The sequence below is a fragment of the Lonchura striata genome, chromosome 4, assembly GCF_050655825.1.
Source record: "Lonchura striata isolate lonStrDom1 chromosome 4, ASM5065582v1, whole genome shotgun sequence".
NCBI lineage: Eukaryota > Metazoa > Chordata > Aves > Passeriformes > Estrildidae > Lonchura > Lonchura striata.
In genome coordinates this window covers 48,556,435-48,572,320 of record NC_140706.1, presented here as the reverse complement: position 1 = coordinate 48,572,320, position 15,886 = coordinate 48,556,435, and the positions used below count along the sequence as shown (strand labels likewise).

The 15,886-nt window shown below is 37.0% G+C and overlaps 1 long non-coding RNA gene across 1 annotated transcript in view; it reads left to right on the top strand.

Annotated features, from left to right (window-relative positions):
• LOC146767625 (uncharacterized) overlaps positions 1 to 15,886 on the top strand; it is a 52,503-nt gene that overhangs the window by 14,239 nt on the left and 22,378 nt on the right. The gene's annotated exons all lie outside the window — the stretch shown is intronic.

Genomic DNA, 15,886 nt, shown 5'->3' with positions numbered 1-15,886 from the left:
GTGCATTATATTGTCTCCTTAATTTAGAGAAATTGATGTAATAGATCCTTCCAAGTTCAAATTTGCCCTGAATTACATAAGCAGTTTTTTTAGTGGTGGTAGATCATGGTGATTAGTCAAACAGGGACTCATAAGCTTATCCTTCTGGTTGCTCCCCTTGAATGCGAGATACATATGGTTGTGTATCTCTGTTGTAAATGCAGGGTAGGGCTGCAATTCTGATAGCACAGACTAGCACTGAACTTTAAATTATATATTTTTTAATTGCAACCTATTAGTTATAGTCAAAGGATTGATTAATATTTCCAGGAAGAAAGTTAAGACGATCCTGAGTTTTCTCCTAGGAGTGACAGGTAGCTCTCCAAGACTTTTATGGAAGGCTTTGCATCTATGAACTCTAGATGTGTGTACAGTTTTGCCTCTGGGGCAAGATGTATGAAAGCTAGAGCTTAGATCTGCCATATCTCTGATCTTAATCTGACATAATACTCTGTCCATGGTGTTATTTGCCTGGAGATACAACCTCGCCCCATGTGCCCTTCAAGCTGTCCAAAACAATATCCTTCCATGAGTGTGGCTCCGAGCCTGAGCTAACAGCCCTCATTCAGGAGTACACAGGCTATGGTTGAAAGCTGCACCCACACAGCTACACATAGCACAATTGGCTTATTGTGAGCAGAGCTGTCCAGAGAGCATGTGCATTGTCAGCTTGGGAGAGATCAGCCAGACATGCCCTCGCTCAAATTTAAGCATGGAAATAATTCCACTGAAGCAGAGTGCTGCAATGAATGGGTAATGTGCTGCCATGGTTGTAGATTTTGGGTGTTTCACTAGTGTGGTCATAACACTAGACCAAATAAAGTCATTCTCCAGTGACTCTCATTTTGTTTGTGTAGCTTTTACTTCTTCCTTCCCTTTTGGAAATAAACCAGCCTTTCTGGTGAAACTGTATATTCTTCAAAAGGACAGGTGAGGTAAAAATGTAATCAATACTTGGTTGCTAGTCTACCTATCCAAGTAAAGCCTATGGTAACATTTTTCCTATGTTACCAGGAGTTGTGGTCAATCTTTGGTTGTTGTTTTTTGTTGTTTCTTGTGTTGAGATAGAAATGCTGTAGGGAAATTTTACTTGTTAGCCACTATACACTATACATTGTATTTCATTTTTTCCTGCAGAATAGGGAGGATAGGGTTACCTGCATTTGAGTTGCATAAAATGTGTATGTGCAGTTTACTTGGCATAGCATAGCCACTCAGCTGGGGACTTGGAAGCTTGAAGAAAACTAGCCACTAGTGTCTTGGGGAGGAGGAAAGGAAAGGGAAAGATATCCTGAATGTCTTAATTGCTAGCAAATTGGAACCTAGTTTTCACTAGAACTTAGGTAGGAATAAAAAACTTCAAGATAACACACCTATTATCTAGTTTCTTCCCTGCCCCACCACCAGACTTTCTTCCCTGCCCCACCACCAGACTACTCGACTACTCTGAAAAAGAATGTTTTGAAAAAGAATAGTCTCCTGAAGAGACTTCATGGGTTTTGGTAGTTTGCAGGCAAGGAAAAGATAAAAACTGCATTTCCTCAGAAGAGGAGAAAAATACAAAATAATGCTGATATTTTTTTATCTGCTGTCAGCTTTCAGGCTCTGTACTTGCCAAATCTTGTGTAAAGCTGGCAGGATATTTGATCAAATCTTCAAATTTAGAGATGCATTTTATCAAAACACATACAGACACAACATTTTTGGTGGTGTTTTTTTCTTTTTTTTCTTTTGGTCTGTAGACTAGAGCCTTTTAAACTTATTAATACTTTTTTCTCTATATATGTAGCTTAGAAAAAAAGTGTTGCTTTGCTGCTTTCTCATAGCTGGGTGATTATGGACTCCACACAAGGTAAAAGTGTTACTAAGTCATATTAGTGGTGTCCTCTTGCCTTGGAATGTGGAAGTGTTGCAAGATACAGTTAGTCCTGATGATCACATACAAGTTGCTTTCTCATCCCTGCTATTAATGAATTAATGTCCCATGGTGGTGTAAAGCAAATAGATCTCAATGAGACCTTCAACTGGAGCTTGTAGCTGTGCTGATTCTTTATGATACCAGTGGGCAAGCTGTGAAGTGTATTATAAAAGAGCCTGTGAGAAAGCCCAAATTCTCGGCACCCTAAGTTAGTAAGAAAAGGTGTGAACACCTTCTGCCAAAATGTGATTGGTGCAATGACTTTTTGTCATTATCCTTGGCTCAGGCTCTGGTTCTTTAAAATGTTGCATGCCACTGAAAGCAAAGAATAAGAGATGTCAGTAGTTGTGCTAAAGTGGTGTTAAACTCGGGTGTTTCTTCTCAGCCACAGAGTCTGATTTACTGTTTTCTTTGTTTCTCCAGTATTGTTGTGTTTGACTGTCAGTGACTTGGGAGAATTTCTTTATTGAGGTTTCTTGGCTTTCTAAAGATATCACTGCAGAGTTTGTAGCAAAAGTTTGTGAAAATTTAGTAAGCTTTGATCCAGACTCATGCAAAGTTAGTAGTCTTTTCCTTCATGTTGTCTTTTCATGAAGTGCCTTGCAGTACAGAGGGAGAGGAGAGCAGAACACTGTTTTCCAGCAGCTAAAATGCCATTTAAATTGTTATTCAGAGTGGGAAGATATTTAACATATTTTGAAAAATCAATATAATAATGTATTTTTCTGTGCTCCCTTGGACACATTAAAAGTATGTCAGATAAGCACTGTCAGCTTGTATTATGCTTTGAAGCATGAACATAAAGCTAATGGACAAATTTGGCCTCTGATTTTTTTTCAATTTAGTTTTACTTTGTGTAAGAAATGGGAATTGCATCACCTATTTACCAGATTTATCAAGTTTTGAGCTAAATAAAAAAACAAAAACCCAGCCTGTATTCCTCAGCAAGATGCCTCCTAAAATGGGGGCATGTCAAAGCAGAGTGCACTTACTCTGCTGCTCATGTTTTCTTGCATATTTCATTTCCACATTTGAATGACTTCCTAACACATCTTGACTTTAATAAATATGCAAAGAAAATTAAGTTTTTAAAAATGAACATTTTAAGTCTCGGTTCAACTTGTTCAACAGCAGTCAGATTATGCCAAATATGTGGGTGGAGCTTGCCATTGGTTGCTCCAGAGTATGTTGAATGTTGGGCGTAGTGGTATATTATTGACTGTGGTGTACCAGCAGGCAGCTAATATAGTGTCTGTTTGTTGTGTTTATTTGCATTTGTCCATGGATAAAACAAAGTGGAAGTTTTGTGTTGGTCTTTGTGGATATTTGGCAATGTTAGTACTGAATTACTTTTCAATTACAGTTTTTGTGGCATTATATAACCTATTTCTCACTTGGTTAATAAGCAAGGATGGAATTTTAAATGTTTCTGGATGATTTTACTGGAAGGCAAGTTTTATTAGGGTTAGTTGCAATGAGTAAATTTTAAATGCAGCAAGGTCATTACATGTAACTGATTACTGAAGCTCATGGTTTTCTGCCTGCCCTGAAGAGGGGGAGGCATGTTGAGAACTCTGTATTTCCTGAAAATGTACATGGATGGAATAATTACGAGTAGTAGAAGTCAGTTCTGAACTAAATAAGGAGCTCTCTGAAATGTCCAGATCTGACAGTGATTTCTGTTTCCCTGCTAGATTTCTGTTTCCCTGTTTCCTCAAAAACTGGTAAAAATTGTGAAGCAAATAATGAGGTTCCACTGGGTGTACTTGGTAGAACTTAATTTTGCTCGTCTTTTACAATCTTTCTAATCTGTTTTGCTTTCTGACACTTTTAATCTGTAAACATATTTATAATGTTTTGAAGAACATCCTTTGGAAAAGTTGCTGTGAATATTTTTCATGTGGTAAACTTGCTGTCTTATCAAGATACTATACATTGGATGCTTTTTGGTGTAATTATTTTAACATATTAAAACATAGCAATGTTTATGTTGTTGCTGCTTAAATGCACAAAGATTTTTAACTTGAGGTTGAAAAGATAATGGTCTCTCCATGATTTTCTAGTCTTTTATCAACAGATCCTAAGTCAACTGCAGAGTTTGCCACACTCTAAATTTCTTTCAGAGATGTAGAGACCCATTCCTAACTACACTTCCTCTGCTGAGTGCCCTAGATTTCTGTGGTCTGCATAAAGCAAGGTTTTCCTTGACTTAAGCATGTTGCTAAGGAATCTGGGGGGCCATTAGCCACAGGCACTCAAAGATCTCAGCTGTGTGTTTGAAGTGGGTAAGAATTGTGCTTAATTGGTATCCCAGTAAAGCAGAGACTAGAATCACTGAGCTGTAGCTCATGATGCAGCAGAAGCCATGAGAATGGACTCCAGGGAGGTTTATCCTGAATCATCTGAGAGTCCTGAAGTCACGTCTGGGGTCCTCTCTGCTGACCTGTGCAGCCACTGCAGTAACCGCACTCCACATTGATGTGGTTCTGTAGCTGTCTGTTGATTAAGATTGCCAAACAGGGAGAGGGAAAACATAGGAAAAGAAAAGCCTGGTGTATTTACATTCTCAAGGCACGCAACAGCTCTGAAGTAAGCTATTAACATTTAATTGTTCTTTTATTTTTTACAAAAATCCACCCTTGAAGTAGTATATTCAGATGTATGATGATTCTCCATCCCTAGTCCCTTGTATTTCAGTAATTTTTTTTAAGTTAACATATGCCTTCAAATTACCTGAATAGAGGTAATTTGAGAAGTAAATAGTATAAAAACAGCAGACTAATGGTATACATGAAAAGGAGCAACGGGATGAAAAATGTAAATGAAAAAATATTCAGTAGCTAATCATATATACAAAATGGTTTCATCTTGTAATGAAAGTTGAGTGAGCTTGTATTTTAAAAGTAACACACCTGAAGATGGGAGTCTGGAGGTCTTATTTTTAGACTAGTTCTGTAGTGTTCACTGGAAGTAAAAATCAGAAAATAATATATTTTGAGTTAATTAGGATAAAATCCTGACTTGAAAGACAGAAAAGAAAGCAAGGAAATACCTGAATGTATTAAGCTGAGTTACAGCTTTGTGTAAATGGCATTTTGAAAAGGTAGAGAAAGTGAGGAGTATGGAGTTGGTGATGAAAAGCTGTGGGAAGACCAGTTGAATTGGCTTAAATTCAAAACCTTGTGCCTGATGACATAAACTAACATGAAGTAAGCATCTGTACATGGATGCTACTAGATAACTGTGTGTTACAGAATTTCTTGAGTTGTCTCTGAAACATAGAACCAATACAGTACTACAGTTCCCTGTGACAAGTGCTAAAACATCTATGCATTAAAAGAGTTATGAAAATATGAAAGACTGACCATAGTTTATATGATGTAAACATATGTTGGTTTTAAAATGTTCTTACTGAAAAAGCTTGCTCTTAAAATTATGGATTACATAATTCTTGATGAGTATAAACAGCAGAAAAGAGTCTTATTAAAGGAACTCCTAGCCTCTTTCCTCATTATGAGATTTGTTAAGCTTTGACATCTGAACATCAGTTATGGAGGATAAAGGTATTATTGGTGTCAAAGTGTCAGAGGACAAGTCACCATGCAGCATTGTGTCCTGAGGAAGGACACAGCTGGGGGTGCTGTAGTTCTCCTTTCATACTCATTGGTGCCACATGGCATCTTTCTTCCTTTGTGTGCAGACAAGTTCCAGGGCAATACGAATTAATTAGAATTTTCTCTGACTAGTATAGTATAAGAGTCACAATTAGCAGTATTTTGGATAATTAGCTTCTATGCTAGAGAATTCCATGATTGCATTTGGAAGACTCTTAGTTAGTAGAATCCTGTTAAATCAAAACCTGGGTGCAGAGTTACTTTGTAGTCTCTTGGGAAATCAAAATGAAAATGTTTTAAAGTTGATTATATTAATCTGCTTCAACTCAGAAATGATTCAGAAATTATTTTTCCCTGTCTGGGTGGTAATCCACTTGTTGCCTGTCATCAAATAGTTTGGGTTTGATTGTGGAAACACTTGTTGGAGTCACGCATCAGTCAATGGACTACTTATGTTCTAAGACTTATGGCTGTGCATAAATAATGGCAGGAGCAGCATGTGGCACTGGGAATTCTTTAATAGAGAACCATATTGTGATTTGTCTGTTTACAGTGTTTCATAGTAAGGCTTTAATTGCTATTTCCTCTGCATTGGAACATGTATAAGATTTCAAATTACATGTAATGCCTGTTCCTATTATTATATATAAACATAATGCGTTCACAATGATATAAACACTTTTCACTCTCTGATATATTTATTCCCTCCCAGCACTGGTGAAATAGGAGAATCCTTAGATGACAGAGTGCTGAAAAAATGAGGCGTTGAAGCTGAGATGCTTTTAAATGTCTTTATTCCATTAATGTGGATTATCTAAATAATTTTATGAATCTGTTTACAGAGAGTCTCTGACTAAAGAGGGAATTATAAAAAGATCTCCTGAGTCCTAAAGGCACACTCTGGTCTTTGGATGGCTATTTCTCCAAAGAGCTCCAGCAATGTTGCATCTGTAACATTTATTTAAAGAGGCCATTACTTAAATCAATGTATTCTGTTGAATGCGATCATTTCCCAAATTGCATATATATGAATGTGGAATTTTAGATCTTTGAAAGGAAAACTTAATGATTTTATATGTAGCATCTGTCACTTCTCCCCTGAAATGCTTACTTTGCCTTTTTTTTTTTTCTTAAGAAATAATTTCTTTCATAAAAATTTACAGGGATATAGACATATATATATTCCCTATAATAATTATGGATGAGGGTCTTTCTTAGTATATTTGGGGAACACAGAATAAGACTCAGAGTCTTTTGCTTCTCAGTCATTAATTTCTGATACCTAACCACAAGATAAGAGTAACAATACTCTAAACAGATTGCATCAAGCCATGTTGTACTGGAAAAACCTTAAGTTGACATTAGTATTACAGAGTAGGCAAATTCACTCCTCCTCTGTTCACAGATAGCAGCTAGAATGCTGTAATTCTGGACACTGGCTGGGAAGTCTCAGCTTTCTTTAGTCCTCTAAAGCATTTCAAATGTGTGTTTGAATTCTTGCTTTTAAATATTGCAGTGAATCCTCAGTAAAATCTGAAATTACTTGTTCAAAAGCATAAAGAAGTCTAAAACTTGGACTTGCGTCCCACCTAGCCAATGGATTCACTTTTCTTTCTTGAAGTCCCATTAGCTTCTGGGTCCATCACAGCCTGCCTTGATATCAAATCCACTAAATCATTGAAAACTGAAGCTGTTTGTTTGTAAGGATCAGAACTTCTAAGGCTTTTTGTCTCTTGCTTTGGTTAGTTCTGAATGAAATTATCTGACTTGTATTCACTTCACATGCCTCTAGTCTCTTTCAACCTGGAGTAGATCCAGGTTCTTCATTAAGAATATGCAGAAGCTGGTCAGTAAGGCTGAAGGAGATTAAGTAAGCAAAAGAAGAATTAATCCTTTTTTGCCACTTCCCTTTAATCTCTGATTATTTTTTGGCAAGATAAAAGGATAAGATTATTTTCCATAGGCCCTATTTCTTGGAAGGAAACTCTGCCCATCCCTGCCTTTGTGTAGTAGGCTGATGGTCACTTTTCAGATCCTGTTGCTGAAGGTCTTTCATATCATCCCACAGACAAAGCACAGGGTCTGGCCTTAGGCTTGCTGCTTCTTCAGCACTTAGTGTTGCTAACTCCCTCTGTTTCTCACTAAATACTGGGAGAAAAACTGTTGAAAACCAACCATGATAAGAAGCAGCAACTGAAGATAAGTAATCAAGAGTCCCATTTGAAAGTGTAGGAAAAATTTGAATTGCAGGTCAGGTTTTTTTTTCAGTGGCCAGTGCACTTTATGCATTAAACCTGGATTTATACAAAGTGTTATCAGTTGCTTGCCAGAGTGAAAAAATACCTGACAGATGATAAATTCATTGGAGTGGTTTTACCCTGCATTTCCTGGAATGGGTAACTGATGTCAATACATGTAAAGCTCTGTGTAAAGAGAAAGCACAAATGCATCAGTTTCTGGATTGCCAACATGTCCATCACAGTACCTCAAAGACTGTCCAAATGGTTACCAGAAAAGCTTCTGAAGCCTGGTTGGCTGCTGCTGCACACTAACTGTATAGCTGAATCTTTGTGTGACTTTGTTTGAGGGAAGAGGAATATTTTCTTTTCTGTCTGTAGACTGTGCTTTGTGTACAGGCCAGTAGAAAAAGCTGATAGCAACTTAACCCCATGGACTAGTAACTAAAGTCAAAGAGCGCTTCTTTTCTGCATTGCAGAATATTATTTTGTGGGAAATGTTTCAAGACAATTTTCTAATTCCTGTCTGAATCTATGGTAATAAACTTACTTGCTATAAATTTTGTTCATGTAGTGTAAACTAATATTTCCTGTGGAAGTGTAAGGTAAATGTTTTCTGAATTGTTATGAGCACAGAGGTGTAATGAGAAGGAACTTCTAGCCTGAAGCTATGGGGTCTGTGAACTAAACTAATGATTGAAACAATCATTCTGTCAATGATACATTCTAGCAGCTTGGCCTATGTTTATTTCTACATATTGAGTATAAGTAAATAGCGCAGTGGAAGTAATATTTTAATGAAATGCAATGTTCTAATGAAATGCAATGAAGCAATATCTGACATCTATTACTACAACCTTTTAGCAGAGATATTGGCTATGCTTGGGCTAATTGCATATTACTTACTGGAGAGACCATTCTCTTCAATTGATTTTTTCTTACAGAAAAGTCAGAACATAGTTTTTGTATACAAAATTAGCATGAACGTTGCTTTGGAAAAGAAAGTGGACAATGATTCCAATGCAACCTACCATAGAAACATAGAATATGCAGTGTTGGAAGGGACCCATGAGGATCATTAAGTCCAATCCCTGGTCCTACCAGGACACCTCAAGAGTCACACCGTGTGCTTGAGAGCTTTGTCCAAATGCATATTGAACTTGGACAGGCTGTTCTGTGCCCTCTTTCCTGGGGAGCCTGTTCCAGTGCCCAACCACCTTCTGGGTGAAGGACCTTTTCCTGAGACGTGACCTAAAACTCCTTGGACACAGCTTCAGGCCATTCCCTCAGATCCTGTCACTGGTCACAAGACCGAAGAGATTGAGGGGAGACATAGGGGCAGACACCAGTCTTCTCCAGGCTGAACAAGCCACGTGACCTCAGCTGCTTCTCATATGGCTTTGCCTCCAGACCTCTCACACTCCTTGTGGCCCTTCTTTGTAGGCTCTCTAATAGTTTAGTACCTTTTTTTATGTTGTGGAGCCCAATATGGCAGACAGTGCAGTTTTGGTGAGGCTGCTCCCATGCAGAGCAGAGAGGGACAATCCCGTTCCTTGCCCCACTGTTGATGTTGTGCCTGATCCCTCCCAGGGCCAACCTCCCGGCTGCCAGGGCACAATGACTCATGTTCAGCTTGCCATCAGCCAGGACTGCCAGGCCCCTTTCTGTGGCCCTGCTCTCCAGCCTCTCGTTCCTCAGCATATACACACCCACCAGGCTTGCCCCATCCCATGCGCAGAATCTGACATTTGCCCTTTTTAAACTTCATGCACTCGCTGATTGTCCATCTCTCTGATTTGTCAAGGTCTCTCTGCAGGGCCTCTCCTCTCTTGAGACAGTCACCAGTCCCTCCAAATTTAGTGTCATCAGCAAGCTTACTTAATATTCCTTTGAGATGTGTGTGTCCCTGTGTGAACTTTAGTTTTAAGACACAAACAGCATAATATTGCTATCTGACAATTAATGCAGAAATTCATTACTGTAGAAATAGGATAATAGTATACAAAAGGAATCTGCACTAGAAGCGTGAGAAGCATAGTGTATAATGTCAGGTTTCATGGTTTGTGATGACGGCTGAAGTTTGCTTTCCTGGCATTTACTTCCCTTGAACACTGCTGACCATGTTTACCTGCATGATGAGCTAATTACCCATTTCAATTTGGTATAAAATGTAAAATTAAGTTGTGATCAAGTTTTAAACAACTCTTTCATATGGTAAGGCCTAATCATGACTGTCATCTTCATAATTTTTTTTTTAAATATAAGGTAATTAACAATGGAAAGCAAGCAGAAATCTCAGTGGGAGACTAAGGAGTAATTTTTATTCCTGTAATGTTTATACATGACAGTGGTATTACCAGTACTGATGATAGGGTGAGAAATTACAGTGGTGTGAGGGTAAAGTAAGATGAGAGAGGAAATGGCAAAATGGAAAAAAGTAATCCAAATAGAAGAGATTATTAAAAAGATTGATAGAATAGGGTGGTGAAAATGGAGCCTGGCTTTGTGGAACGCCTGGGGATTCAATAATTCAATTAAAAGTTAGGGCAACCTGTAAATTCTGCTGTTGAAAAGGTCCATATGCATAACAAGGCAATTAAAATCCTGGAAAATATGATCATGCAGGATCCTTGCTGTAATATGTGAAGCTAGCAAAGTAATGGTTGTCACAAGTAGAAGCCTTGAAACACTTGGAGAGTAAGGAGGAATTTCTTTGAGCTATGTAATGAACATTTGCAAAATTTATTAGATGAATGCATGTATGAAAACTGAAACAAAAATACTCTTTTAATCTAGACTTGTTATTCCTATAATTCTACGTTTTTAAACCATGTGAACTGTAAACATCTAAATTTTTCTCAAATGCAATACATGTAACCTATGAAAGGCTACGTATCAAAAAGATTGACCAATTGTCACTAGTCACCTGGAAAAACTCAAGCTGTGTGGTGTTCCTTATGCTGCTGTGTAAAATGAACTGTTCAACCTCAACAGCAACAAGCTGTGGTTAAAGTTATGTTGTATTGAGTTGCTGTTTAAATGCCTAAGATTCAGTAGTTTATGTCAACTTAGAAATAATTCAGATTTTGATTTAGAGTTGAAATCTGTTTTTCTGGGTTTTGCATATATAAATTAATTCCTGGTTTATTTTTTCTTTAATTTATTCTATTCTTACTCAGTTTCTACTTCAGCTAAACAGTTTTGTAGTTTGTGTGATACACATTTTAACTAATATTTTTTATTATTTCTTAATAGACTTTTTCCTCACACGTGGGTAGTAATGTGAAAAAGTAATGAACTGATTTATGAACAGATAAGTTAGATGATGATTGGTTTGTTGGAAAAAAAATCGATAAATCAGAAGCTGATCTGTTCTTACAGAAGTTAAATGGATGTAGCAAAATGCATTTTTCAGCCCTTCTTGACTTTGAGGAACTTCAAACATAAGAGGTCAGCAATAACTCACTTTATTATTGCTGTAATATAATGCGAAAATTTGAGGCAGAACATTTATAAAAGACAGGTGATTTAGAAGAACATAAATTTAAAATTAAATAAATGCTACAATTCCTCACAATGTCTGAGCATTCTGTGGTAGAAATTTTGCCTTTGTTCTGGATAAAGACAGCCTTGATCTAAATCCTTAACTAAATGTACCAGCATGTCATCATGTGCAAGGACACATATAGCCAGCTGGTTCTCTCTTGGCCTCTTTCTGAATCTGTTTATCCATTATGTCTCCTTTATTCCTGAAGAAAGAGCTTTATCACGTACATTCTTCCAGCATGAAAACTTGAAAGAATGCACTTGAACTATTTTGAAGAAAGCAAGGAACAGTGTTTTTTTTTGTCATTGGCTAGAAGTCTCTGAACTTGGGTTTGGGGAGTGGGGTGAGGGATGATGCTTAAGAACTTTTTTCTTTGTTTCTGCTGTATCAAGAAAGGTTAAATTTCCTTTCCTTCTCATGGTTGTTGATATTGTATGCATACATTTTTTCCTTTTAGGTAGTTTGAGTGACGTGTTCAGGAAAAGTTTCATGCCTGTCTGCCAAGGTGATTTTCTTTCATGAAGGCTGAAGAGAGGGCTGACAGCTCAGCCACACATTTTAAATTCCATAGTTCTTCTACTGTGCAAGAAGAATTCTCCATTCCAATTCAAGATGTGGTGAAGTGTTTGAATGCAAATTTTTCTGGGGGGAGGAAAAAAGGACAAAACTATTATTGCTAAATGAATTACTACATCTTATCACACATAAGTTGATATTTTGTGATGAGTGTAGTCTTTATTTAAAGAACTGTATGATCCTTGTGATTAGAATCCTCCATGAATCTGCAGGATGTTAGTTACTGGTCTAATATTCTCTGCCTGAATCTGTAACTATTGAATAATGGCTTCATGATAGCAGGCACTGGGTTACAGCCTCAGTGACACATCAGTCTCTAGTATCAGTGTAACTGCTTAATTACTACTTATTTACAGGACAGAACAGAACTGATCATATTGCAGATTTACAAAATGTCTAAGGAGGGTTTGCTTGCAGCATTCCAAATGAAGCCAAAGGGAATCCCATTTCTTATTTTCACCTTTTATGATGAAAAAGAGGCTTGAGTTAAAGTCATTAAATGAGAGACTTATGAACACTCTACTTTTCTTGAGTTCAAAACAGATGTACAATGGTAACTAATTCTTAGTTTGGCAGCTCAGGTGATGATATCCAGGATCATTGTCTTCTAATTGACCCTTGTCCAACATACTTGTGAACGAGTAGACCTTTTGTTTGTTACCTGGTCTATAAGGAGCAGGTACTGGGACATAAAAGCTGATGATTGTTCCGTTGTTTGCAGCCCTTTCAGTCAAATCCTTGGAAGCCAAGAATCTGGTCATTAGTACTGAAATTTGAAGACCTGTTTAAAATAAAGCTTTATGTCTTAAGGACTACTAGCTGGTTTATGTCAAATTTTACCCTGAGCTATTGTATCTTCTAGCTTTTTCACTGAATAAGGACCTTGGACTGATAGAAAAGTACAGCATCTTAGCTGAAACCCACAGCAGCACCATATTTTACCTTGTCTATGAACTTTCCCTGCTAAAGCTTAGTAGTTATGAGTTGTGTCATATGATTTATTGTTGCTGCCTAAGTGGTCAACAGGAGAGATGCTAGTAGTACGGGCAGCATCGCTTTTCACTGGCAATAGATTTAATCTGTGAAAATAATTCTTTTAACTGAGTATAAATACAAGGCAAGGCTGGGAGATAAATTGTCTTTATAAATACAGGTTTGAATTAGTGCCTGCATGTGGATCCAAACAGAAGACATGGGACCTATAGACTTTTAAAATAAATGCAGATCCTGCTCACATCTCAAATCCATTGAGTAGAATTGTATTACTATTTTATTACTATTGTATTACTATTACAATTAGAATTGTAACATTACTGTATTACTATTAATAATTATTAATATTTCTTAATAACTAACTTAATATGTAGGTATACAGTTTGTGGTAATTGGGAGTGGGGCTCCAGCCAAGCCTCATCCCCACAGCTGTGAAAAGCAGGTAAACAGCATTGAAAGCAATGAGCCATGGTGTGCCCAGGTGCACTGACCAATCACCAAAGGGAACAGAGGGCACACAGGTGTAAAGCATGTTAGATGAAGAATATAGAAGGTTGGGTAGAAGAAAAAGAAGGGAAGATACTTGAAGCCTTCTGCAGTGGTGAGGTGTTACTCTGCATGGGTTGAAGCTTTCTGAACTTGTATGGCGATACTCATGTATCGTGGCTGTCTCAAATGCAACATATGCTATGACACTAATACAAAAAGCCTTTTCTTCTTGCTTTGATTTTTCTTGTACTTATGTGGCTTTAATTCCCACCTCCCATTTTAATGTTAGTCTTCAGGTTACTTCACCAGCGCAGAAGGGAACATGGTGTACTGGTTGAAATCTACACTGGTAACGCAGTAACTTCCCAGCAGACACTTAGGAAAATCAGCAAGGAGTCCTTCATAAGAAATTGTAGTGAGTTCACGTCTCATTTTCAGCTTTTTGTTCTATTTGCATCTGTAAGAACTAAGAAAGATTGAACAAGTAAGAAAATGAGAATAGAGAAAAACTTCATAAAGGCAAGAGGCAGGCTATAGATTTTGGATAGTGTAATAGCAACAGTTTTATTGTTATTGGATTTTTTTCTGAACTGCTTCTGAATATAAATGCACCAATTCAGCCTTTAGACACCAATTCATCAAAGCTAGAAATTATATTTTTTAATAATATATCTTAGCTTGATAGTAAATGAATCATAAGGATTAAAGGTAAGATTTATTTAAATTGTAAAATTTAAAATAATAGACTGGAGGTTAAGTTCAAATTGTTCATAGGCAACTGTGCTGAATGATTTTCAAAGACAGTATATGTAAAGAAAATTATGGCTGTTCAAATCTTACCAGAATTAATCAGGAAGAGGGTAGAATGGTAATATCTTAATTCAAGTATCTCAGTTACCAACTGATGTAATTTAGTGGAAATCTTAAAACCTCCCTTGAGAAGGAGAGGAGCTCGTATTCCAGGAGACAGTGTGGTTTTATTCTTTATTTAGCAGCAGTGTATTTAAGTCAAGTTTTCCTTGCTCACTTTAATGCTAACCTAAAACTGCGTCTACAGAGAAGAGTTTTCCAGGGATAAGAGAGTGAGATGATAGTGTCTCTTTTCAAAGTGTTTATTGATTTTACACTATACTACATAATTGTGTTGGGAATAGTAAAACAGAACCCTTTTCATCTGTTTAGAATCAATGGAATAGAACTATCTGGAGGTTTTGATGAAAAATTTAAGTTGGAGAAGTTCTCTAAAATCATGAAGTCCATCCATTGCTCTGTGTGAGAAGAGAATTTTCACTGTAATGATGTGATTATAAATGGAAATTTGCTGGAGAATAGTGCATTATTCTCCAGTGTAAAAATAAGAAGTTGCAGTGTATTTGTTATTGTGCCAAGCATCTTGCAAACTTTAGATATATGCATTTCTCAGTGGCCAGATTGCACTCTCACAGAATCCTAGGGATTCTGTGTCTAGAGAGCTACTTCTTTGTTATTTCTGAGGGTGAAGCAATGATATTTTTATAATAAGGGGGTGTCTTTGTGTTACTTGAAGATGGCTTCTATTCTGATAAGCATTGCTTATGGAAGAGCATTTTAATGTTGCAGAATGCAGACAGGAACTAATCTCACTCTTTGGAGTATTATGTGGGGCACATCATGTAAGGTGCATTTTTATTTTCAGCTCATTATTTTTGCTATATTAAGTTATTCCATGTGAAATTCTATCATATTTGCTGCCAGGATCTTTTCTGTAGTCCGTTGAGAGGAAGAGGTTTCTGCTGTTTTCACTTTTGCAGTTACCCTCTGCTCCTTTGTCTGAAAGACTTGATGTAGCAACTGGTGAAAACACAAAATATTTTTGTCAGTGCAGTTTCTGTCTAAGCAGATTTTTTGACAACCCTTTAGCACTTGTGCTATGCTATGATGAACCTAATGGCAGACTAAATTTTTGACTTCATGTTGACTTAAATATTTCAAGCTTTGTCTTTTTTACCAGCCTAGTGGAGGTTCCAATTTCTTAATAATTTAAATTATGAAAGTATTGCAACTAAATTTTGCCTTTTTACTGCTGGAAGATGGCTTATCCTGGGAAATTTTTGTCAAGGTAATGTATTTGTTCCGTTTTTTTGGTGCAAGGGGATTCTAGAACAAGGGCAAGACAGGCCTTGATACCTTTTTAATCAATGAAAGTGTGTTTTTCCTGAAAAGTGGCTTTAAAGTTATGGAAATTATTTATTTTCATGGAGATGCTTCATAGCATTCTTTTTCCTGTGCATTATTCAGGAGACATATAAAGTAATTTCTTTACTATTTTTTTCTTAGAATCTTTTTGCAAACAAGTTGCTGAACACCTGTCTGCTGTAAGTGTGCGTATTCATTCAGAATAGGAATATACCAACATCGATTCCTTGAGCATGCATAAGTCTGCAATGTAAATAATTCTTTCAGGTCATAGGAGGGAAGACAATTTTGATTAGCT